We start from the raw sequence: 26,181 nt of genomic DNA, 5'->3' as shown, positions 1-26,181 counted from the left end.
AATTAATTGGTGGAACCGATTCACAGATTTATCGTATGTTTTTCTGGACTTTGTGTCAGATTTAAATAAGGGCAGACTTGCTTATTGTACTGATGTCAATATTTTATATGCAATATTTACAAAGTTTTTGATCGAGCAGCATAAAACTAAAGTATTTCAAGTCTGTGCTTCCCTGTATACACAAATAATTATAAAATGTATGGATAATCATGTATGGATAATCATTTGAAACTTAATCTTTACAAAATAATGCATATAGGACTCGTGAAAGTCTCAGTCATTCTACACATAATGTCACCGTAGCTACGACTAACACATCTGTTAATCTCATTAACAGTGACATTATATGCAAAATCAGCTCAAATTTTAAAACCATGTGTTGTTTTTACATAAGCACTAATGTGCATTGGTGAATCATTTGAATATTGTTTGGATAATCATATCAAAGATAATATTTTACAAAGTATAGGACTCGTGAAAGTCTCAGTCATTCTACACATAATGTCACCGTAGCTACGACTAACACATCTGTTAATCTCATTAACAGTGACATTATATGCAAAATCAGCTCAAAGTTTAAAACCATGTGTTGTTTTTACATAAGCACTAATGTGCATTGGTGAATCATTTTAATATTGTTTGGATAATCATATCAAAGATAATATTTTACAAAATATGCGTATGGGACTCGTGAAAGTCTCAGTCATTCTTCACATAATGTCACCGTAGCTACGACTAGCACATCTGTTAATCTCATTAACAGTGACATTATATGCAAAATGCTTATAGTTTTAAACCATGTGTTGTTTTTACATAAGCACTAATGTGCATTGGTGAATCATTTGAATATTGTTTGGATAATCATATCAAAGATTATATTTACAAAATATGCGTATAGGACTCATGAAAGTCTCAGTCATTCTACACATAATGTCACCGTAGCTATGACAAACACATCTGTTAATCTCATTAACAATGACATTATATGCAAAACGCTCATAGTTTTAAACCATGTGTTATTTTTACATATGCACAAATGTGCATTGGTGAATCATTTGAATATTGTTTGGATAATCATATCAAAGAAAATATTTACAAAATATGCGTAAGGGCCGCATGAAAGTCACAGTCATTCTACACATAATGTCACCGTAGCTACGACTAACACATCTGTTAATCTCATTAACAGTGACATTATATGCAAAATCAGCTCAAAGTTTAAAACCATGTGTTGTTTTTACATAAGCACTAATGTGCATTGGTGAATCATTTGAATATTGTTTGGATAATCATATCAAAGATAATATTTTACAAAATATGCGTATAGGACTCGTGAAAGTCTCAGTCATTCTACACATAATGTCACCGTAGCTACGACTAACACATCTGTTAATCTCATTAACAGTGACATTATATGCAAAATCAGCTCAAAGTTTAAAACCATGTGTTGTTTTTACATAAGCACTAATGTGCATTGGTGAATCATTTGAATATTGTTTGGATAATCATATCAAAGATAATATTTTACAAAATACGCGTATATGACTCTTGAAAGTCTCAGTCATTCTACACATAATGTCACCGTAGCTACGACAAACACATCTGTTAATCTCATTAACAGTGACATTATATGCAAAACGCTCATAGTTTTAAACCATGTGTTGTTTTTACATAAGCACTAATGTGCATTGGTGAATCATTTGAATATTGTTTGGATAATCATATCAAAGATAATATTTTACAAAATATGCGTATGGGACTTGTGAAAGTCTCAGTCATTCTACACATAATGTCACCGTAGCTACGACTAACACATCTGTTAATCTCATTAACAGTGACATTATATGCAAAATCAGCTCAAAGTTTAAAACCATGTGTTGTTTTTACATAAGCACTAATGTGCATTGGTGAATCATTTGAATATTGTTTGGATAATCATATCAAAGATAATATTTTAGAAATATGCATATAGGACTTGTGAATGTCTCAGTCATTCTACACATAATGTCACCATAGCTACGACTAACACATCTGTTAATCTCATTAACAGTGACATTATATGCAAAATCAGCTCAAAGTTTAAAACCATGTGTTGTTTTTACATAAGCACTAATGTGCATTGGTGAATCATTTGAATATTGTTTGGATAATCATATCAAAGATAATATTTTACAAAATATGCGTATGGGACTCGTGAAAGTCTCAGTCATTCTACACATAATGTCACCGTAGCTACGACTAACACATCTGTTAATCTCATTAACAGTGACATTATATGCAAAATCAGCTCAAAGTTTAAACCATGTGTTGTTTTTACATAAGCACTAATGTGCATTGGTGAATCATTTGAATATTGTTTGGATAATCATATCAAAGATAATATTTTACAAAATATGCATATGGGACTCGTGAAAGTCTCAGTCATTCTACACGTAATGTCACAGTAGCTACGACTAGCACATCTGTTAATCTCATTAACAGTGACATAATATGCAAAATGCTTATAGTTTTAAACCATGTGTTATTTTTACATAAGCACTAGTGTGCATTGGTGAATCATTTGAATATTGTTTGGATAATCATATCAAAGATAATATTTACAAAATATGCGTATAGGATTCTTGAAAGTCTCAGTCATTCTACACATAATGTCACCGTAGCTACGACAAACACATCTGTTAATCTCATTAACAATGACATTATATGCAAAACGCTCATAGTTTAAAACCATGTGTTATTTTTACATAAGTACTAATGTGCATTGGTGAATCATTCAATTATTGTTTGGATAATCATATCAAAGATAATATTTACAAAATATGCGTAAGGGCCACATGAAAGTAACAGTCATTCTACACATAATGTCACCGTAGCTACGACTAACACATCTGTTAATCTCATTAACAATGACATTATATGCAAAACGCTCATAGTTTAAAACCATGTGTTATTTTTACATAAGCACTAATGTGCATTGGTGAATCATTTGAATATTGTTTGGATAATCATATCAAAGATAATATTTTACAAAATATGCGTATGGGACTCGTGAAAGTCTCAGTCATTCTTCACATAATGTCACCGTAGCTACGACTAACACATCTGTTAATCTCATTAACAGTGACATTATATGCAAAATCAGCTCAAAGTTTAAACCATGTGTTGTTTTTACATAAGCACTAATGTGCATTGGTGAATCATTTGAATATTGTTTGGATAATCATATCAAAGATAATATTTTACAAAATACGCGTATATGACTCTTGAAAGTCTCAGTCATTCTACACATAATGTCACCGTAGCTACGACAAACACATCTGTTAATCTCATTAACAGTGACATTATATGCAAAACGCTCATAGTTTGAAACCATGTGTTGTTTTTACATAAGCACTAATGTGCATTGGTGAATCATTTGAATATTGTTTGGATAATCATATCAAAGATAATATTTTACAAAATATGGGTATGGGACTTGTGAAAGTCTCAGTCATTCTACACATAATGTCACCGTAGCTACGACTAACACATCTGTTAATCTCATTAACAGTGACATTATATGCAAAATCAGCTCAAAGTTTAAAACCATGTGTTGTTTTTACATAAGCACTAATGTGCATTGGTGAATCATTTGAATATTGTTTGGATAATCATATCAAAGATAATATTTTACAAAATGTGCGTATAGGACTCGTGAAAGTCTCAGTCATTCTACACATAATGTCACCGTAGCTACGACAAACACATCTGTTAATCTCATTAACAGTGACATTATATGCAAAATCAGCTCAAAGTTTAAAACCATGTGTTGTTTTTACATAAGCACTAATGTGCATTGGTGAATCATTTGAATATTGTTTGGATAATCATATCAAAGATAATATTTTACAAAATATGCATATGGGACTCGTGAAAGTCTCAGTCATTCTACACGTAATGTCACCGTAGCTACGACTAGCACATCTGTTAATCTCATTAACAGTGACATAATATGCAAAATGCTTATAGTTTTAAACCATGTGTTATTTTTACATAAGCACTAGTGTGCATTGGTGAATCATTTGAATATTGTTTGGATAATCATATCAAAGATAATATTTACAAAATATGCGTATAGGATTCTTGAAAGTCTCAGTCATTCTACACATAATGTCACCGTAGCTACGACAAACACATCTGTTAATCTCATTAACAATGACATTATATGCAAAAAGCTCATAGTTTAAAACCATGTGTTATTTTTACATAAGCACAAATGTGCATTGGTGAATCATTTGAATATTGTTTGGATAATCATATCAAAGATTATATTTACAAAATATGCGTATAGGACTCTTGAAAGTCTCAGTCATTCTACACATAATGTCACCGTAGCTATGACAAACACATCTGTTAATCTCATTAACAATGACATTATATGCAAAACGCTCATAGTTTTAAACCATGTGTTATTTTTACATATGCACAAATGTGCATTGGTGAATCATTTGAATATTGTTTGGATAATCATATCAAAGAAAATATTTACAAAATATGCGTAAGGGCCACATGAAAGTCACAGTCATTCTACACATAATGTCACCGTAGCTACGACTAACACATCTGTTAATCTCATTAACAGTGACATTATATGCAAAATCAGCTCAAAGTTTAAAACCATGTGTTGTTTTTACATAAGCACTAATGTGCATTGGTGAATCATTTGAATATTGTTTGGATAATCATATCAAAGATAATATTTTACAAAATATGCGTATGGGACTCGTGAAAGTCTCAGTCATTCTACACATAATGTCACCGTAGCTACGACTAGCACATCTGTTAATCTCATTAACAGTGACATTATATGCAAAATGCTTATAGTTTTAAACCATGTGTTATTTTTACATAAGCACAAATGTGCATTGGTGAATCATTTGAATATTGTTTGGATAATCATATCAAAGATTATATTTACAAAATATGCGTATAGGACTCTTGAAAGTCTCAGTCATTCTACACATAATGTCACCGTAGCTACGACAAACACATCTGTTAATCTCATTAACAATGACATTATATGCAAAACGCTCATAGTTTTAAACCATGTGTTATTTTTACATATGCACAAATGTGCATTGGTGAATCATTTGAATATTGTTTGGATAATCGTATCAAAGAAAATATTTACAAAATATGCGTAAGGGCCACATGAAAGTCACAGTCATTCTACACATAATGTCACCGTAGCTACGACAAACACATCTGTTAATCTCATTAACAATGACATTATATGCAAAACGCTCATAGTTTTAAACCATGTGTTATTTTACATATGCACAAATGTGCATTGGTGAATCATTTGAATATTGTTTGGATAATCATATCAAAGATAATATTTTACAAAATATGCATATGGGACTCGTGAAAGTCTCAGTCATTCTACACGTAATGTCACCGTAGCTACGACTAGCACATCTGTTAATCTCATTAACAGTGACATTATATGCAAAATCAGCTCAAAGTTTAAAACCATGTGTTGTTTTTACATAAGCACTAATGTGCATTGGTGAATCATTTGAATATTGTTTGGATAATCATATCAAAGATAATATTTTACAAAATATGCGTATGGGACTCGTGAAAGTCTCAGTCATTCTACACATAATGTCACCGTAGCTACGACTAACACATCTGTTAATCTCATTAACAGTGACATTATATGCAAAATCAGCTCAAAGTTTAAACCATGTGTTGTTTTTACATAAGCACTAATGTGCATTGGTGAATCATTTGAATATTGTTTGGATAATCATATCAAAGATAATATTTTACAAAATACGCGTATATGACTCTTGAAAGTCTCAGTCATTCTACACATAATGTCACCGTAGCTACGACAAACACATCTGTTAATCTCATTAACAGTGACATTATATGCAAAACGCTCATAGTTTGAAACCATGTGTTGTTTTTACATAAGCACTAATGTGCATTGGTGAATCATTTGAATATTGTTTGGATAATCATATCAAAGATAATATTTTACAAAATATGCATATGGGACTTGTGAAAGTCTCAGTCATTCTACACATAATGTCACCGTAGCTACGACTAACACATCTGTTAATCTCATTAACAGTGACATTATATGCAAAATCAGCTCAAAGTTTAAAACCATGTGTTGTTTTTACATAAGCACTAATGTGCATTGGTGAATCATTTGAATATTGTTTGGAAAATCATATCAAAGATAATATTTTACAAAATGTGCGTATAGGACTCGTGAAAGTCTCAGTCATTCTACACATAATGTCACCGTAGCTACGACAAACACATCTGTTAATCTCATTAACAGTGACATTATAAGCAAAATCAGCTCAAAGTTTAAAACCATGTGTTGTTTTTACATAAGCACTAATGTGCATTGGTGAATCATTTGAATATTGTTTGGATAATCATATCAAAGATAATATTTTACAAAATATGCATATGGGACTCGTGAAAGTCTCAGTCATTCTACACATAATGTCACCGTAGCTACGACTAGCACATCTGTTAATCTCATTAACAGTGACATTAATATGCAAAATGCTTATAGTTTTAAACCATGTGTTATTTTTACATAAGCACTAGTGTGCATTGGTGAATCATTTGAATATTGTTTGGATAATCATATCAAAGATAATATTTTACAAAATATGCGTATGGGATTCTTGAAAGTCTCAGTCATTCTACACATAATGTCACCGTAGCTACGACAAACACATCTGTTAATCTCATTAACAATGACATTATATGCAAAAAGCTCAAAGTTTAAAACCATGTGTTATTTTTACATAAGTACTAATGTGCATTGGTGAATCATTCAATTATTGTTTGGATAATCATATCAAAGATAATATTTACAAAATATGCGTAAGGGCCACATGAAAGTACAGTCATTCTACACATAATGTCACCGTAGCTACGACTAACACATCTGTTTAATCTCATTAACAGTGACATTATATGCAAAATCAGCTCAAAGTTTAAAACCATGTGTTGTTTTTACATAAGCACTAATGTGCATTGGTGAATCATTTGAATATTGTTTGGATAATCATATCAAAGATAATATTTTACAAAATATGCTTATAGGACTCGTGAAAGTCTCAGTCATTCTTCACATAATGTCACCGTAGCTACGACTAACACATCTGTTAATCTCATTAACAGTGACATTATATGCAAAATCAGCTCAAAGTTTAAAACCATGTGTTGTTTTTACATAAGCACTAATGTGCATTGGTGAATCATTTGAATATTGTTTGGATAATCATATCAAAGATAATATTTTACAAAATATGGGTATAGGACTCGTGAAAGTCTCAGTCATTCTACACATAATGTCACCGTAGCTACGACTAACACATCTGTTAACCTCATTAACAGTGACATTATATGCAAAATCAGCTCAAAGGTTAAAACCATGTGTTGTTTTTACATAAGCACTAATGTGCATTGGTGAATCATTTGAATATTGTTTGGATAATCATATCAAAGATAATATTTTACAAAATATGCGTATAGGACTCGTGAAAGTCTCAGTCATTCTACACATAATGTCACCGTTGCTACGACTAACACATCTGTTAATCTCATTAACAGTGACATTATATGCAAAATCAGCTCAAAGTTTAAAACCATGTGTTGTTTTTACATAAGCACTAATGTGCATTGGTGAATCATTTGAATATTGTTTGGATAATCATATCAAAGATAATATTTTACAAAATATGCGTATGGGACTCGTGAAAGTCTCAGTCAATCTACACATAATGTCACCGTAGCTACGACTAACACATCTGTTAATCTCATTAACAGTGACATTATATGCAAAATCAGCTCAAAGTTTAAAACCATGTGTTGTTTTTACATATGCACTAATAATGTGCATTGGTGAATCATTTGAATATTGTTTGGATAATCATATCAAAGATAATATTTTACAAAATATGCGTATGGGACTCGTGAAAGTCTGTCATTCTACACATAATGTCACCATAGCTACGACTAACACATCTGTTAATCTCATTAACAGTGACATTATATGCAAAATCAGCTCAAAGTTTAAAACCATGTGTTGTTTTTACATAAGCACTAATGTGCATTGGTGAATCATTTGAATATTGTTTGGATAATCATATCAAAGATAATATTTTACAAAATATGCTTATAGGACTCGTGAAAGTCTCAGTCATTCTTCACATAATGTCACCGTTGCTACGACTAACACATCTGTTAATCTCATTAACAGTGACATTATATGCAAAATCAGCTCAAAGTTTAAAACCATGTGTTGTTTTTACATAAGCACTAATGTGCATTGGTGAATCATTTGAATATTGTTTGGATAATCATATCAAAGATAATATTTTACAAAATATGCGTATAGGATTCGTGAAAGTCTCAGTCATTCTTCACATAATGTCACCGTAGCTACGACTAACACATCTGTTAATCTCATTAACAGTGACATTATATGCAAAATCAGCTCAAAGTTTAAAACCATGTGTTGTTTTTACATAAGCACTAATGTGCATTGGTGAATCATTTGAATATTGTTTGGATAATCATATCAAAGATAATATTTTACAAAATATGCGTATGGGACTCGTGAAAGTCTCAGTCATTCTACACATAATGTCACCGTAGCTACGACTAACACATCTGTTAATCTCATTAACAGTGACATTATATGCAAAATCAGCTCAAAGTTTAAAACCATGTGTTGTTTTTACATAAGCACTAATGTGCATTGGTGAATCATTTGAATATTGTTTGGATAATCATATCAAAGATAATATTTTACAAAATATGCGTATGGGACTCGTGAAAGTCTCAGTCTTTCTACACATAATGTCACCGTAGCTACGACTAACACATCTGTTAATCTCATTAACAGTGACATTATATGCAAAATCAGCTCAAAGTTTAAAACCATGTGTTGTTTTTACATAAGCACTAATGTGCATTGGTGAATCATTTGAATATTGTTTGGATAATCATATCAAAGATAATATTTTACAAAATATGCGTATGGGACTCGTGAAAGTCTGTCATTCTACACATAATGTCACCATAGCTACGACTAACACATCTGTTAATCTCATTAACAGTGACATTATATGCAAAATCAGCTCAAAGTTTAAACCATGTGTTGTTTTTACATAAGCACTAATGTGCATTGGTGAATCATTTGAATATTGTTTGGATAATCATATCAAAGATAATATTTTACAAAATATGCTTATAGGACTCGTGAAAGTCTCAGTCATTCTTCACATAATGTCACCGTAGCTACGACTAACACATCTGTTAATCTCATTAACAGTGACATTATATGCAAAATCAGCTCAAAGTTTAAAACCATGTGTTGTTTTTACATAAGCACTAATGTGCATTGGTGAATCATTTGAATATTGTTTGGATAATCATATCAAAGATAATATTTTACAAAATATGCGTATGGGACTCGTGAAAGTCTCAGTCTTTCTACACATAATGTCACCGTAGCTACGACTAACACATCTGTTAATCTCATTAACAGTGACATTATATGCAAAATCAGCTCAAAGTTTAAAACCATGTGTTGTTTTTACATAAGCACCAATGTGCATTGGTGAATCATTTGAATATTGTTTGGATAATCATATCAAAGATAATATTTTACAAAATATGCGTATGGGACTCGTGAAAGTCTGTCATTCTACACATAATGTCACCATAGCTACGACTAACACATCTGTTAATCTCATTAACAGTGACATTATATGCAAAATCAGCTCAAAGTTTAAACCATGTGTTGTTTTTACATAAGCACTAATGTGCATTGGTGAATCATTTGAATATTGTTTGGATAATCATATCAAAGATAATATTTTACAAAATATGCTTATAGGACTCGTGAAAGTCTCAGTCATTCTTCACATAATGTCACCGTAGCTACGACTAACACATCTGTTAATCTCATTAACAGTGACATTATATGCAAAATCAGCTCAAAGTTTAAAACCATGTGTTGTTTTTACATAAGCACTAATGTGCATTGGTGAATCATTTGAATATTGTTTGGATAATCATATCAAAGATAATATTTTACAAAATATGCGTATGGGACTCGTGAAAGTCTCAGTCTTTCTACACATAATGTCACCGTAGCTACGACTAACACATCTGTTAATCTCATTAACAGTGACATTATATGCAAAATCAGCTCAAAGTTTAAAACCATGTGTTGTTTTTACATAAGCACCAATGTGCATTGGTGAATCATTTGAATATTGTTTGGATAATCATATCAAAGATAATATTTTACAAAATATGCGTATGGGACTCGTGAAAGTCTGTCATTCTACACATAATGTCACCATAGCTACGACTAACACATCTGTTAATCTCATTAACAGTGACATTATATGCAAAATCAGCTCAAAGTTTAAACCATGTGTTGTTTTTACATAAGCACTAATGTGCATTGGTGAATCATTTGAATATTGTTTGGATAATCATATCAAAGATAATATTTTACAAAATATGCTTATAGGACTCGTGAAAGTCTCAGTCATTCTTCACATAATGTCACCGTAGCTACGACTAACACATCTGTTAATCTCATTAACAGTGACATTATATGCAAAATCAGCTCAAAGTTTAAAACCATGTGTTGTTTTTACATAAGCACTAATGTGCATTGGTGAATCATTTGAATATTGTTTGGATAATCATATCAAAGATAATATTTTACAAAATATGCGTATAGGACTCGTGAAAGTCTCAGTCATTCTACACATAATGTCACCGTAGCTACGACTAACACATCTGTTAATCTCATTAACAGTGACATTATATGCAAAATCAGCTCAAAGTTTAAACCATGTGTTGTTTTTACATAAGCACCAATGTGCATTGGTGAATCATTTGAATATTGTTTGGATAATCATATCAAAGATAATATTTTACAAAATATGCGTATGGGACTCGTGAAAGTCTCAGTCATTCTACACATAATGTCACCGTAGCTACGACTAACACATCTGTTAATCTCATTAACAGTGACATTATATGCAAAATCAGCTCATAGTTTAAAACCATGTGTTGTTTTTACATAAGCACTAATGTGCATTGGTGAATCATTTGAATATTGTTTGGATAATCATATCAAAGATAATATTTTACAAAATATGCGTATAGGACTCGTGAAAGTCTCAGTCATTCTACACATAATGTCACCGTAGCTACGACTAACACATCTGTTAATCTCATTAACAGTGACATTATATGCAAAATCAGCTCAAAGTTTAAAACCATGTGTTGTTTTTACATAAGCACTAATGTGCATTGGTGAATCATTTGAATATTGTTTGGATACCGGGTTTGATTTTAACTTCTTTTGATACTCGCAATTTTTTGTGAGTGCTTAAAATTTCATCTTACAAAACCAGACACTTACTTGAGGAGTTTTCAAGGAGATTTCAAGGACTTTCATCCCAGTTTCAAAGTATAACTGGTGCTTCAGGTACACAGAATTATGGTGTGTTTTATTCAGCTATGTGTCAGACTTTAGGGCAGATGATGCCCATAGTACTGATGTCAATTTTTTTATGCAATGTTTACAATTGATTTGAGTTTTTTTCATCGTCAACCAGGCAAGGATAAGCATTAAGGCCACTTTTTGTTTAAAAACGCCATTTTCAGTGACCTAAACAGCACATCAAACTTTTCTTATTCCAGGGTTCATACAGACATACTAGCAAAAGACTCAACTGATGCTTATGTAATTTGTACATGGAAGTTTTAAACCTGTACCATACCTAACTTCACACTAAGGCAAACAGATTGGAAAAGCAAAGAGCTTAAAGCAAATGGCCATTAAGATCAAAGGATTTTTGGATAGATTTGTACATTAATTATCACTACTGACACTTCATTTGGAATTGGCACGCATAATCATTTGCAGATTTATCATTGTACATGTAACATCAACTGAGCTAATAGGCTTACTGTACTTAAGAAGGGAACATTTAACAATGATCTTTCCATTCAATGTGGGCAACAATTGTAGTATACTTATAATCTTATATTCAATACTCATAAGAAAATTGCTTATATTAATTAATATAACTGTTTGTAAAGACATCACTTGGGCACAATGCTAATCCATCTCATAATGGTCATTGTACACCTTATCCTCCAGAAATTCCAAAGCACTGTTTTAACAATGTTCTTCCTATTTGCAGTGCTGACCATAACTATAATACCTGATTTCTTTTACTGTCCACATTATAGCTGTTAGATCGGCATTTTATTCATTTATAGACAATGATGTTGCCATTTAACTTCCAAGTGTAGGTGGCATTTGAAATGAAGGTAACAACGTTAAGCCAAGAGCAAGCAATTGGTTATATAAGCAAAAATGAGCAGAACCCTAAAGCCGCAGACAAAAAATGCCCAAATGAAATTAATCAAAGGGAAATAATAACAAAAACATGCAAGGTAAAGTTAAACATGAAAATTAACAAATTGCAATAACTCTAAAATGGAAGCAAAAGATACACTACACTCCCCCTCAATAAGATAAATATACAAAGTTTCAAGTTGATAACTCTTATAGTTTTCGAGATATGCTCCGGACAAAAATTATCAACGAAAATTAACTAAGGGCAATATCTCTAAAAACATGGAAGCAAGAGTTACAGTTCTTGCGCACTGCACAAGATGAGATCTATCTACCTATTAAGTTTCAGGTTGATACCTAATAAAGTGCAATAACTCTTAACATATAGATGCAATAGTTACAGTTATTGTGCACTGCACTTGCCCTCAATGAGATCTATCTAGCTATGAAGTTTCAAGTTGATACCTCTCATATATTCTTGAAGATATGCCCCGGACAAATTTTTAAGCATGAAAATTAACAAAAGTGCAATTACTCTAAATCTAAGAAAGCAAGAGTTACTGTTATTGTGCACTACACTTGCCCCCCATGAGATATATCTACATATGAAGTTTCAAGTTGATAACTCTTATATTCTACAAGATATGCCCCGACAAAACATTAAGCATGAAAATTAACAAAGGGCAAGACTCTAAAAATAAGGAAGCAAGAGTAACAGATCTTGTGCATTGCACTTGCCCTCAATGAGGTCTATCTACATTTGAAATTTGATACCACAAATAGTTTAAGAGATATGCCCCGGACAAGTGAAAACAGGATACGGACATCAACAACGGGCAATAACTCCAAATATGTGGAAGCAAGAGTTACAGTTCTTGTGCATTGCACTGGCCCTTAATGAGATATATCTAGCTATGAAGTTTCAAGTTGATAACTCTTATATTTTACAAGATATGCCCTGGACAAAACTTTAAGCATGAAAATGAACAAAGGGCAATTACTCTAAAACTATGGAAGCAAGAGTTACTGTTATTGTGCACTGCACTTGCTTTCCATGAGAGCTATCTTTATATGAAGTTTCAAGTTGATAACTCTTATTATCTACAAGATATGCCCCGGGCAAAACTTAAAACATGAAAATAACAAAGGGCAATTACGCTAATTAAACTTAGCTCTCAATGAGTGTTGGTTGCCTGTAGAGGTGGACAAGGAGACAATGATGACATCATAGAGTGGTGTCTGCGATGATTTGTCAGGGGTAGCGCCGATGTCATGAAGGAGATTATATTATCCGGCCATGTTGACACACCATCAGTTCATCAGTTCAAACTTGTAAAGCAGGAAATCTGAAGACAACAATTTAAGGTTACTGACATAGGCATTTAAACAATTAAACAAGCAACTTTAATGAATTGACATTCCTTACCAGACGGCAAAGTAGATGGCATAGATGCAAGACTTAGTGTTGGTGAAATATCCCAACCAAAACATGCAATGCGGTTGCAAAGTGATGGACTCAAATGAACATGATGATGAGGAAGAAGTAGGAAAAATAAGGACCGCTTGGCATCCTGAGTTAAACATTTGAAACAATCATAATGTCATACATACAGGTCCTTTTAAGTTTCATTAAGTGCAGAAGGCGAATCTAATTTTGGTACGATCAGGGTTGGGTACGAATGTTACATTGATTGCCCAGATGCACACATACACATGCCTACCATTACTATATCCCCTTTGCCTTTTTGCAAGGGATAACAATAATACATGATTATATCAGTAATTAACAATGTATTCAGCAATACATTTCATACAATAATTCATAAAAACAATTACAACATAAGCAATTCATAATTCAAGTTATTTTAGTAACATATCAATACAAGTGCATACCAGTAATATCTTTATCCAAGAATCACATTTACTTGATATGTAAAATTCTTCATAACTGTTTTTAAATTTTAAATAATTTTTATTAATGTGTATTGAGCTATATCAAGCTTTTGGAATTTAGCATAGGAATGAATAAGAAGGGGGTAGTGCAAGGAATAAAATATGGCAAAGGATAAGAAAGTAATTGGTGTCAACCATTGTTAACTTATGGATTAAAATGTCACTCAAACTGACCATTTGTCACTCTTCCATAAATGATAATTTGTAATAGCCTGGTCACTGGCTTTATATAAAATTGACATGAAACCCATACAAAAGTCCAGTTACATATTTGAGTTACTTTTTATGACAATAATTTAATTAGTATCAAATTCAATCAGAAGAAAATTTGAATCACTGAAACTCAAAATGCCCAAATATCTGAAATTAAAACAACTTAAATTTAATCTAATGTTAGAAGTACGAAAAACATACCAATGAAAAGCAACATGCATATAGTTCACATTTTGTGTTTGGGTTAGCTGAAAACGTGCATTCAACATCTGAGGACAGAAAGTGTTGTAAGCAGATTAGTTGCATGAACTATTTTAATATGTTCCAAGTCAAGGTCATCCAAGTAAAAAACAAAATTTGTAAAGTAGGTCAAGGTCACAAACAAGGTCATCAAAGTACAAATTAAATATGTGTTAACAAAACAGTACACATGGTCCACATTTCATTGCTGTAGCTTCAAAAATACAAAGTAGGTCAAAAGGTCACAGTCAAGGTCATTCAAGGACAACATTGATGCTCGTTTGCAAAACTGTACACATGGTCCAAATTTCATTGCTGTAGCTATAAAAATAAACAAGAGGGCCATGATGGCCCTAAAATGCTCACAGGTCTTAGGAAAGGGCCACAACTCTGTGATAAAGCATTAATAAAAATGTTGCAATTTAAACATATCTTTACTGATGACGATGCCTTGTTTTATATTTATAAAGGGTCATGCAATGAAGCTACCTGTAAATTTTCATTGAATTTGGCCTGATTGTTTCAGAGATTTTTTTTAAAGCAAAAAAGTAAGTCGGCCATTTTCTTGTTGTTGATCAATGCCTTGTTGTACTTTTGTAGAGGGTCATGCAATGGAGCTTCCTGTAAAGTTTCAGTGAATTTGGCCTGGTAGTTTCAGAGGAGATGTTTTTTAAAGCAAAACAGGAAGTTTGCCAGGTTGTTGTTGTTGTTGATCAATCGTGACCCCTTGTTGTATTTTTGTAGAAGGTTACCTATGGAAGCTTCCTGTAAAGTTTCATTGAATTTGGACTAGTAGTTTTATAGGAGATAGTTTTTTTAAAGCAAAACAGAAAGTTGGCCATTTGTTGTTGTTGTTGATCAATTATGACCCCTTGTTGTATTTTTGTAGAGGGTCACCCAAGGAAGCTTCCTGTAAAGTTTCATTGAACTCGGAGTGGTAATTTCAGAGGAGATGGGTTTTTTTAAGAGATTATCAAAATACATGTTTTAAAAGTTGTAGTAAACAATTCTAGTATTCGCTAAAACAATAGCCGGTGCATTAAAGCTCTACTTTGTCGTAACCACTACGTGCGGCGGACCCTGAAATTCACCAAAATGAGTCTCTGAAATTCCTCATTTCAGAAAGACAAAAAGTAAAATTATGAACAAAGAAACAAAAACTTATAGTTTATATTCCTCTGCCTTCATATTTGTCAACAACGTGAACTTAAATGGATTTCTGGTCAATTGGCGTTATACGCCAATGGAGGGCCTTTGCGTAGGAGGGGCAGCCTCTTTCTGGGACTGACCTCTGCTAAACAAGAGGCCCAAAAGGGCCTATGCTCTACTGGCTGGGTTTGTGTGGTCAACATCACTGTTTTCGAAAAGAACCAACCCCTTAGGCCACACCAAATTAATAACTTGTTCATCTGATTTCCCGCACCTATTTCTTCAGAAAAGCAAATATTTTTTTTTTATTTTTTTATCGCTTGCGCCCGCACCATCTAAAAAAAAATTGTTATTTTTTTTATGTACGCTAATTTGTTTAGTAGAATGTAGCCTTATAACCGTGTATTTTGATCGTAACAATTATCAAAGCACCGGCTCAATCATGCAGCTGCTCTAATTAGAGTCAATGAACGATATAGACCTGGATACAAGCGTCTAGATGATCGAGACTAAATTGACAAAACGAAAACATTTCACTTTCTGATTCTTGAAAATTACGTCAACAAATGACAATTCTACCACCATTTAAAGTTTGATTAAATTTTGGACATTATGTGGGTTTTTTTATTTAGCTAATGCTAAAAGTAAACGTTTATATACTGGGCAAGAAGTGCTGAATTTTATCGTGAATGACAGTGATTGTCCAAAGTTTGAATTTGGTTCGGACATGTTTGATGGGAATTCGGATGACCATTACAGTAAAAAGACAGTTTCCAATAGTTCATCTTTACCTACTACACATGTCCAGTTAAAAACTTCAGGTGTGTATTTTAACTACTTTATTGTTTTGCTGTTAATATAGCAAATATGATGTATTTTTTTGTATTATTTGTTTCCTACAAAAATAATTATACATTTAATGATTTATGCATGTTTGTTTTTATTTTGCTACAGATCAGAGTATAGTGTTATTTTAATTCATATGCAATGCATGTACAGTAATAGAAAACTAAAGTTTGGCCAAGAAACAAGCACCACCTTTCTTGTGTTATCATCAAACTGTTTCAGTAATGCATACTACATTATACTACAATGAACATTTATGTATAATATTGCTTATTAAAATTTCAGATTCCTCCGCAGCGGATCATGAAATTCCTATCCCGATGAGGCAACAAGGGCGTGCTTGTGGTGGAGGCCTTGGTCGCCGATGAGTCAACGTTCGTGGACAGTAGGATGACGCTAAACATTAACCTGACTGACATTCATATGTGCTTCATGGAATCCCATGAGTTTTATCATTCACACAAAAACATCAAACAAGCCTGATTGTGTATATTTATATTAGTCAAAAAGGATAAACAAAAATTCAAAAAGGTATTAATCACACCTTGTGTTGCGAATAAATGTTTGTAGATTTTTTAGATGTTCATGTGTATATTTAAACTATATATGGAAAACATTCAAGTGTTAAATATTTATGCTGATTGGTTTTTGTCTATGAAAAGATATTGCATATTCTTGTATTTTTTTAAAATATTTTTTTGCTATATATATGAAAATTGACACAATCAGTATTTGCAGTACAAAAGAAGTAAAAGTGTCTTTTGTATATATGTTTATGTTTTCTGTTACTTGTCTAAATTTGAACAAGATATCTAAAAAAAATAAGGAAAATCTGCAAATTTAAAAAAAGATAGGCATTAAATTCTGAGAAAGCCTAAAGTCAAACTGGTGCTGACTAGAATTTTCTGTGACATATTTTCAGCTGAAATGGTTTACAATACCGTGTAGGTTTTTTGTAAATTCTATTCCAGAACTTAAATGGCTACCAAGGCCAATTGTGTAGTCAAAGCAAGAGTGATAGCTGTAGTTTATATTTGACTGCAAATGCCTATATTCATTTTGTGAGTTATTTTTCAAGTCACCTTGTCTAGTCATTTCCATGGCATGAGATATGATGTATTTTTATAGAGAATTATTTTTAACTAAGTTTTCCAATGCCAAATGCCAGTGGCGTGACCATTGGCGCTTGTTTCCAGGCTTTAACTTGCATAGGGTATTTTGAAGAAAACTTTTCAAAAAGGTTTAGAAAACTGGAAAACTGTGGTTTTGAGTTCTCTTATTTATGAAATAGTTTAAAGAAATACATTTGCTTGATCTCAAATAGCATTTGTTTGATCTCAAAACTAATATTTGTATAGAATTATCTTTTAGTGTTATCATTCTTTCACTGGATGTTATCCTTGTACTGTTTACAATATCATTGTTTAGTTAATTAGTGAATAAAATATGAGCAAAAGTGAGTTAAATCACTATATATATTTGTTCGCTTTTCGCTCGCTCCTCTTTTTTGCTAAATGCAAAACAAATATTTTTATTATTATTTCGCTCACTCGCCCCATTAGTTTTTGGAAAAAATCCGATGAACAAGTTATCAATTTGGTGTGGCCTTATGGGTGTCTGAATAATCAAAACTGAAGACTGTATCATGTTCGCAAGCATTTATTACACAAGAGCATTTTTTTATACTATCAAGGCCCATAATCTTATCATTTCAAGGCCCATAATCTAGGCATGCATGGGCAGATCTAGCTAGTTATCGAAAGGAACCGAGCTCTAATGTATATCCAAATACTGTACAAGTTTCATCCAGATACAATCAAAAATGAAGACTGTATCGTGTTAACGAGCAATTGTTACTGACACACTGATTTTTTTTAATATCAATGCCCATAATCTAGGCATGCATGGGCTGATCTGGCTGGTTTTCGAAAGGAACCAAGCTCTTATGGATATGTAGATACTGTACAAGTTTCATTAAGATACAATCAAAACTGAAGGCTGTATCGTGTTAACGAGCAATTGCTTACTGACATACTGATTTTTTTATACTATCAAGGCCCATAATCTAGGCATGCATGGGCGGATCTGGCTGGTTTTCGAAAGGAACAGAGCTCTTATGGATATGTAGATACTGTACAAGTTTCATCAAGATACAATCAAAACTGAAGGCTGTATCGTGTTAACGCGCAATTGTTTACATGATTTTATATACTATCAAGGCCCATAATCTAGGCATGCATGGGCTGATCTGGCTGGTTTTCGAAAGGAACCGAGCTCTTATGGATATGTAGATACTGTACAAGTTTCATTAAGATACAATCAAAACTGAAGGCTGTATCGTGTTAACGAGGAATTGTTTACAGACGCACGGACGCACATACTACATACACATTACCATCGCATAAGCTCTTCTGGCCACATTTAAACCACAAACATGAGAAGTTGAGAACCAATCCTTTAGCAGTTAAATTACAAAGAAAATTTGTAATAAGGTGCTGGTGTGACCGATTGACTTGTTAAGGATATGACTAGATAACTTATCATGGTAACACCTTAACATTTCAACATAAACTAGCATTAACCAGAAATAAGTAAATTAGTCGGTAGCGGTTACGTCCCTTGTTTCTATAACTGATTGTTCAAATTTCACTATCGATTGTCGCCGACATAGCCCTTTCCGATCAATTGTCGATTAAAATTGAGATTACTGAATAACTATGCATGATAGGGCTTAAAAAAAAAATACATTTGGTTCAGGTTACCCGACCCTACTTACGATATAGGCGCCGACCCTACCATTTTTATAGTCAGTTTGAAAAAAAAGAAGAAAAACTAAAGAAAAAAAAAGAAAAACTTTTTTTTTTAATTGCTTTTCACTTTGTAGTTGAAAACCTTAAATTCTTATAAAGAAGATAACTATTATCCAATGATGAAAATGACATTCTTATATAAAGCCTAATAAAAAAAAAAGAAAAGCCTACCTACCCTACCTATTTTTGAAAAGGATGTAACCCTAACCATACAAATTATTTTTTTAGGCCTAGGATTATGGTTCTTGTGCACTGCACTTCCTTTCTTTGCCATTGATCTGAAGTTTTATTTCAATCACTTTAGAATTTTCATGATATGGCCCACACTTTCTGTTGTATTCAGGGTTGTCAATAACTTTTCGTTGAACCGACTAAAACGGAAAAGTAGGCAGCCAGCTAGGGGGATCCGTGGGCATGCCCCCCCCCCCCGGAAAATTTTGAAATTCAGCAATTCATTTCCTGCATTCTGGGAGTATTTAATTAACCCTTTACTTCAATAGATTTTACAATCAATTTTACATATCTATCCATATCCATAGCTTCATATATACGGAGATCCTAGCTTTATCGATAGCTTCATAGATACGTAATTCTACGTACTCGTAATGTGGGGTCATTATTTTCATATCTGTTGCTTGTTTATTTGCTATAAATTCATTTCCATGAAGTATAAACATCGATTAATACAATGCACTAAAAAACACACACACTATGTTAATATTTTAGGAATTTTGGAAAATCGCGAAATAAGGTCATTGGTATCAAAGATGCTTAAACGTTGACTGCGCAGGTTTGTGGGCATTCTTGACTCTTTTTCCTCGTGGAAATTTACACAAGTTATAATTAACTACCAATAAAACAACTATATTTTATTGATCACGCGCCTGACTTCACACAGGTCATGGTTCAGAATCGTGTCAAAATGTCGGCAATGTTGGGTAAACAAATATTCGTCTACTGCGCCTACAAATATGCCGAATCGTAAGATAATGATTCAGATTATCAGAAAATTTTAAAACAGTCAAGGCAATGCTCTAAATATGGAAAAGAGATGTTATATGTGAAAAGGGCTGTTTTTAGCAGTAAGGAACATTTATTACCAATAAAACTCACTATCATTTTTTTTTTAAATTTTAACCGACCTAAACTCCATTTAAACCGTCCATTTTGGCCGGTGGCCGGTTCTTATTGACAACCCTGTGTATTTGTTTTAAAATTTATCTAACAAGAGCTGTCACAGACAGTGCGCCAGGTTTTTTTTACCTTATATAGAAGGGGCTGTTTAACGGCCCCTTCCCCTCAGAAAATAAGACCAGTTTTTCCCCTAAAATTGAAAATTCCCCTCCGATAAAATTCAAGATTTCATTGCCGAATTGCGAAAAAATCAGCCGTCGTTTTTAGTCTGCCAGGGGAGGTAAGTCACGCTGAACTTAATCAATTAAACTTATAATTATACACAGTGGTCTCCCTTGATGGTTTACGACATACCGTATTCCCTTCTCTTCACGTGCTCAAGAAATGTCGCATAACTGGCAGTATTTCAACAAAAAAAAAATATTTGGAAAATTGATTCTCTCTTCACTGACTGTAAGTCAGCATTTACATCTTGTCAATCCACTAGCACACAAAATATGACGGAGTCCGTACTATCTGAGCCAGATCATTCTGTTTCGGATGATGTCGGACCCCAGTCCCCGCAAGATCCTGAACATTCTGTTGAGCCTAGTGGCCCTGATATTTGGGAACCACAGAACAATCTGTCTGGAAGTTTTGATTGTGAAAGCGAGCCTGAGGTACATGTAATCTCCCCACCGAATAAAAAAACTAAAAATAGTGCTGAGGGTAATTTAGTGTAGAAGTTTATGAACAGGGAAAAAAGAGAGAGATGGACTTGTAATGTAACAATCAAATATAATAAGATGTATGACAGTAAAATAAAAATAAAAAGTTAAACATGCACATTTTCCTACCCTTTTCTACTTTAACGCCACACAATTTTCCCCTTCTCAAAGGCCCCAGGCCCCTTCCCCTTTTCCAGAAAAAAAATCCCTGCGCGCTCCACTATTCTGCTGTTCTCAGTCGAATAATAAAGGGCAATTAGCAAACTTGAGTTATCTAACTTGGTTAATTAAGAGTACCATTGTATAAAGTCTCAATGCATTTCATTAAGCAGTTGCTGAGATATTTAGCTACAATATTGAGCGATCATGGATACTTTTTTTTATTATTTTGAGATTTCTTATTTATCCCTGTAACGCTACAACTTTTTACCATTTAAAGGGGCTGTCTCACGTATGATAAAATAGCGAAAAAAAAGAGAAAATTGTCCAAAACTGACATAAACTTGGCATCAATGTGTACAATGCATTGAAACTTACTAACTGAAGTACCACATAGTTTACAATTTATTTAAGTTAAGCAGTTATATCGTATTTTTCCATAAAAAATGATTACTGGGTATGTCTACCAGGTAGAATTCATTCCTTATGCATAATTGGCTAGTCGGTGTTATCACGTGATATTACTGAGGTAGGTGTGTAGTTTAATTATGTCACCCAATTAGGGTAAGCCTTTGTAGCGCAGTGAGTAAGACGCTGGACTACAATGTTGGCAACGCGGGTTCAAACCCGGTCTCCGTCACAATTTTTTTTTTACATTTTTTTTTTTTTTTACAATTATGATATCAAAGCGTAACACTTTCTATTAGATAATTGTCCTGAGATTCGTTGCAGATAAAAAATGGTGCCAAACTGTGACATAGTCCCTTTAAGACCGGGCAAAAGAATATATAGTAATATCATGCATCGATGTTAAATAATATTGACAGAAATGTTCATTATATACCCGACAGTGATCTAAACTGGATTGAATTTGTCATTAGAGTCGTTTTTTCACATACATATATTCTGGGTGGAGAATACCCTTTTATACAGGTACATAACCTGTCAGATTTGTCCCAGATTTACATATATCAGGATACACATGTACTTGATTAACAATCGACACATGTAAGTGTTTTATGATATCTGAATATGTATGGCATAATGACATGAATAAATATGTGTTTAATAGTAGGCAATTATATTTTCGTAGAAAGGATGGTGGACGTCATGAGTCTGCCATAGAAAAAAAAAGTCAAAAGACTCATTGACGGCCATTTACGTGGACTACTGGGATATTGCTTACATGCAAACCCTTACCAGAATTTGTTTACGTGGACTACTGGGATATTGCTTACATGCAAACCCTTACCAGAATTTGTAAGACAAATAATGAAGGCCCATTATTTGCATTATATTCAAATAAGTGTTATCTTACTTCATTAATTAAGAAGGTTAGATAGTTGGGAATACATATCCAATGTTTCAATGCAATAAATGATGTATTTACTGATACAGGATAATGCCTTATTAAAGCCAAGGTGCTTACATGCAACACCTTAACCAAGTGGTTACGCCGACACCACCGCCGACGCTAGGGTTAGTAGTATAGCTGTTCTTATTCTTCGAATAGTGGAGCTAAAAATCGTCAAAGTCTCTGAAGCCGCTGTTTTAATGGACTGTATCCAAGTCAAAGCAACACACGTGTATTTCGTACGTATGTCGCGAAAACACATTACATGAAACATATTACCCATCATATTACATTAATATAACAAAAGTATCTGAAACAATAATGTGGGGTTTAAAAATAGTTATAAAGACTATTGAGACACCAATAACTTTGTTTAAACTCACCAAAAAAGGATGAAACAACACTTCGGTATATTTGGCGCGTTTAACCAGTAACTTGACAATTGGGCACGGGAGCGAGACAAATCGGCCCCTTACTAAATCGGCCCCTAAGATGTTTCGGCCCTGCCATTTCGTCCCCTTAATTTAATTTTCTTTTTATTTTATTTTTTATTTAATATAAAGAAAAAACATATAAATTTTCAAATTGTATTCCAAAAGACGTTGTACATGAGATCTGTAAAGTCACAAATAGACATTCATGAAATATATTGATAAGATTGCAAAAAAGCATTACAATCTTAACCCTTATCTTGAATATAGAATTTTAAAAAATATAAGAATATACTTTGTTAAAACTGTTTAATATAAATCAAATATAATGAAGACTTCAAAGAAAAATTGTCTTTGATCAATGCATTATTTGCCAGGCAAACTGTTGGTGTTGTATGTGTGAAAAAGACTTTCAAAGACGTGTGGGTGTGATTGAATAAGTGTCTTTTATTTCTTAATGTTTTGTGTTTGGAACTTTTGATAATATTTGTAATGTCTGATTCGGATTTGTGTATTGTGTGTGATAAAGTTGTGAGGCCGCTGCAACAGGCCATCACCTGCGATGAATGTGGCAGATGGCAGCACCGAGTCTTCGATACAGGTAAGTGTTAGCAATATTAATGTTTTGTAGACAACCCTAAAATGTATAATAAATCTTTCAAGCTATGGCTATGTATGTAACAGAGAGTTATCCCATAATTCATGTTATTTAGAATAAAATGCAAATGTTACCAAATTATATCAAAGCTGTTGTCATTGACACCGGCCTGGCAGAATATGTGTCAAAATGTTTAACTAATATTGACACGTGGGCATTTGTGGACATTATTCATTACACACAGTGCGTTTGGCGAAAAGTTCAAGCTTTAGGACTCTCTACAGCCTACAAGGAAAATGACACAATCCATCGACTGGTTAGACGAGCATCGGTGTTGCCATTAGTTCAAATAGCTGAGGTAGAGGACATTTGGTTTCAAGCGTTAGAGGCCATAGGGGAGGAGGATCTTCCTGCGAGCGTTACTGCCTTCACAGACTACGTAACAGAACAGTGGGTTGAGGGTGATAAGCCAATTTGGAATCATTATACAACTGTGGGTCCCAGGACAACAAACCATTGTGAAGGGTGGCACAGTAAATTGAAGAAAGCCGTACGACATGCCCATCCAAACATCTTCGGTATCATTTCCATACTACAGCGGATTGAAGCTGCTTGCCACATTAGGGTTCTTCAATACCAGGCAGGGGGCGTTCGTCAAGTCAAAAAAAGAAAGTATCGTCAGCTCGAGCAAAGACTAGCAGCCCTGAAAACACGTTTGGAAAACGGACACATGACGGCGATGGAATACTCTGACGCAGCATCGCAACTTCTTCACCTCAAGTGAATGACTGACTGATTCATCATTAGTGATTGATTGACTGATGAGTACTGCAGATGAATCTGTGTTTAATGACTTGAACATTCGTTCATACGTGTGTATATATTTGTGACAATAGAAAATATATATAAATGTAAAATATTTAAAAAATCATATTTATTATTAAAGTATGTTAATATTTTTATAGTTAAGTTTAAGTTAGCATTAAAACAATAAATAAACTTTTTCAAGCCTGTTTTAATGTAAAAAATGTCATATTTTTATAAGTTAACATTAAAAAATTAAATAAAACCCATTAAATGTTGAAAAAAAGAAGAAAACTATAATTAATTTATTAATGTTCAATTATATTGCCTGTTTTAATGTAAAAAAAGAAGATTTTTTATAAGTTAACATTATAATATTATATAAAATCCATTAAATTATCCAAAAAAAGATGATATAAATGTATAAAAAAAAACTTGTCTTGTTTTATTAAATTATCCTAAGAAACAGACTATAGCTATAATTTGACCTAAGGCCGTAGGAAGGTGTTAATTGGAAAAAGCAAAATTCCTGAAACACCCACTTTTTTTATCAAAATTTGAAAAGTGGGGGTTTCAGGAAGACACTATTAAATTATCCAAAAAAAGATGATATAAATGTATAAAAAAAACTTGTCTTGTTTTATTAAATTATCCTAAGAAACAGACTATAGCTATAATTTGACCTAAGGCCGTAGGAAGGTGTTAATTGGAAAAAGCAAAATTCCTGAAACACCCACTTTTTTTTTTTATCAAAATTTGAAAAGTGGGGGTTTCAGGAAGACACCATTATACTTGAAACACACGCGTGTCTGACATGGTGTTATCAACATCTAAAGATCTATACTAGCGGGTTTCTTTCATGTTTTTTTTTCTGTAAATTACTGAAGTCCAGCTTAGTTGATGTCAAGGTGAAATTTCATGTCATATAAGTATCAACAAATCTAAGATAATGCATGATTAAATTTAAAGCTACGTGGCCACAAATTCAATCGTTTATATAATGTGACAATTAACCATAAGACCGTCTGTCTCGAAAAATATAACATCTCATAACTATCAGATTTCTTTTTTCATGAATTATTATCCATCTAAAAAGGTATCTTAGATGATCAGAGTTGATAACTTCAAAGCATTTTTTGGTATATCAAAACAATTGTATACACTGTGGTGAATCTTGGATTTTGAAGCAGGTAGCCATATGTGAGCCGCGTCGCGCGATTTTAGGCCTTCGGACATATATTTGGTATTACAATGTTTTAATGTATTTGAATGAAATGATATTTCAAGAAGAAATTCTGAAAATTTCATGATGATATCACTAAAATTGCGTAAGATACGTGTTTTCAAGTGTGACCATGTATTGCG

This window comes from Mya arenaria, chromosome 11 (assembly GCF_026914265.1).
Source record: "Mya arenaria isolate MELC-2E11 chromosome 11, ASM2691426v1".
NCBI classification, from domain to species: domain Eukaryota; kingdom Metazoa; phylum Mollusca; class Bivalvia; order Myida; family Myidae; genus Mya; species Mya arenaria.
The sequence above is the reverse complement of the archived record's forward strand: the minus strand, read 5'-3'. Positions refer to the sequence as shown.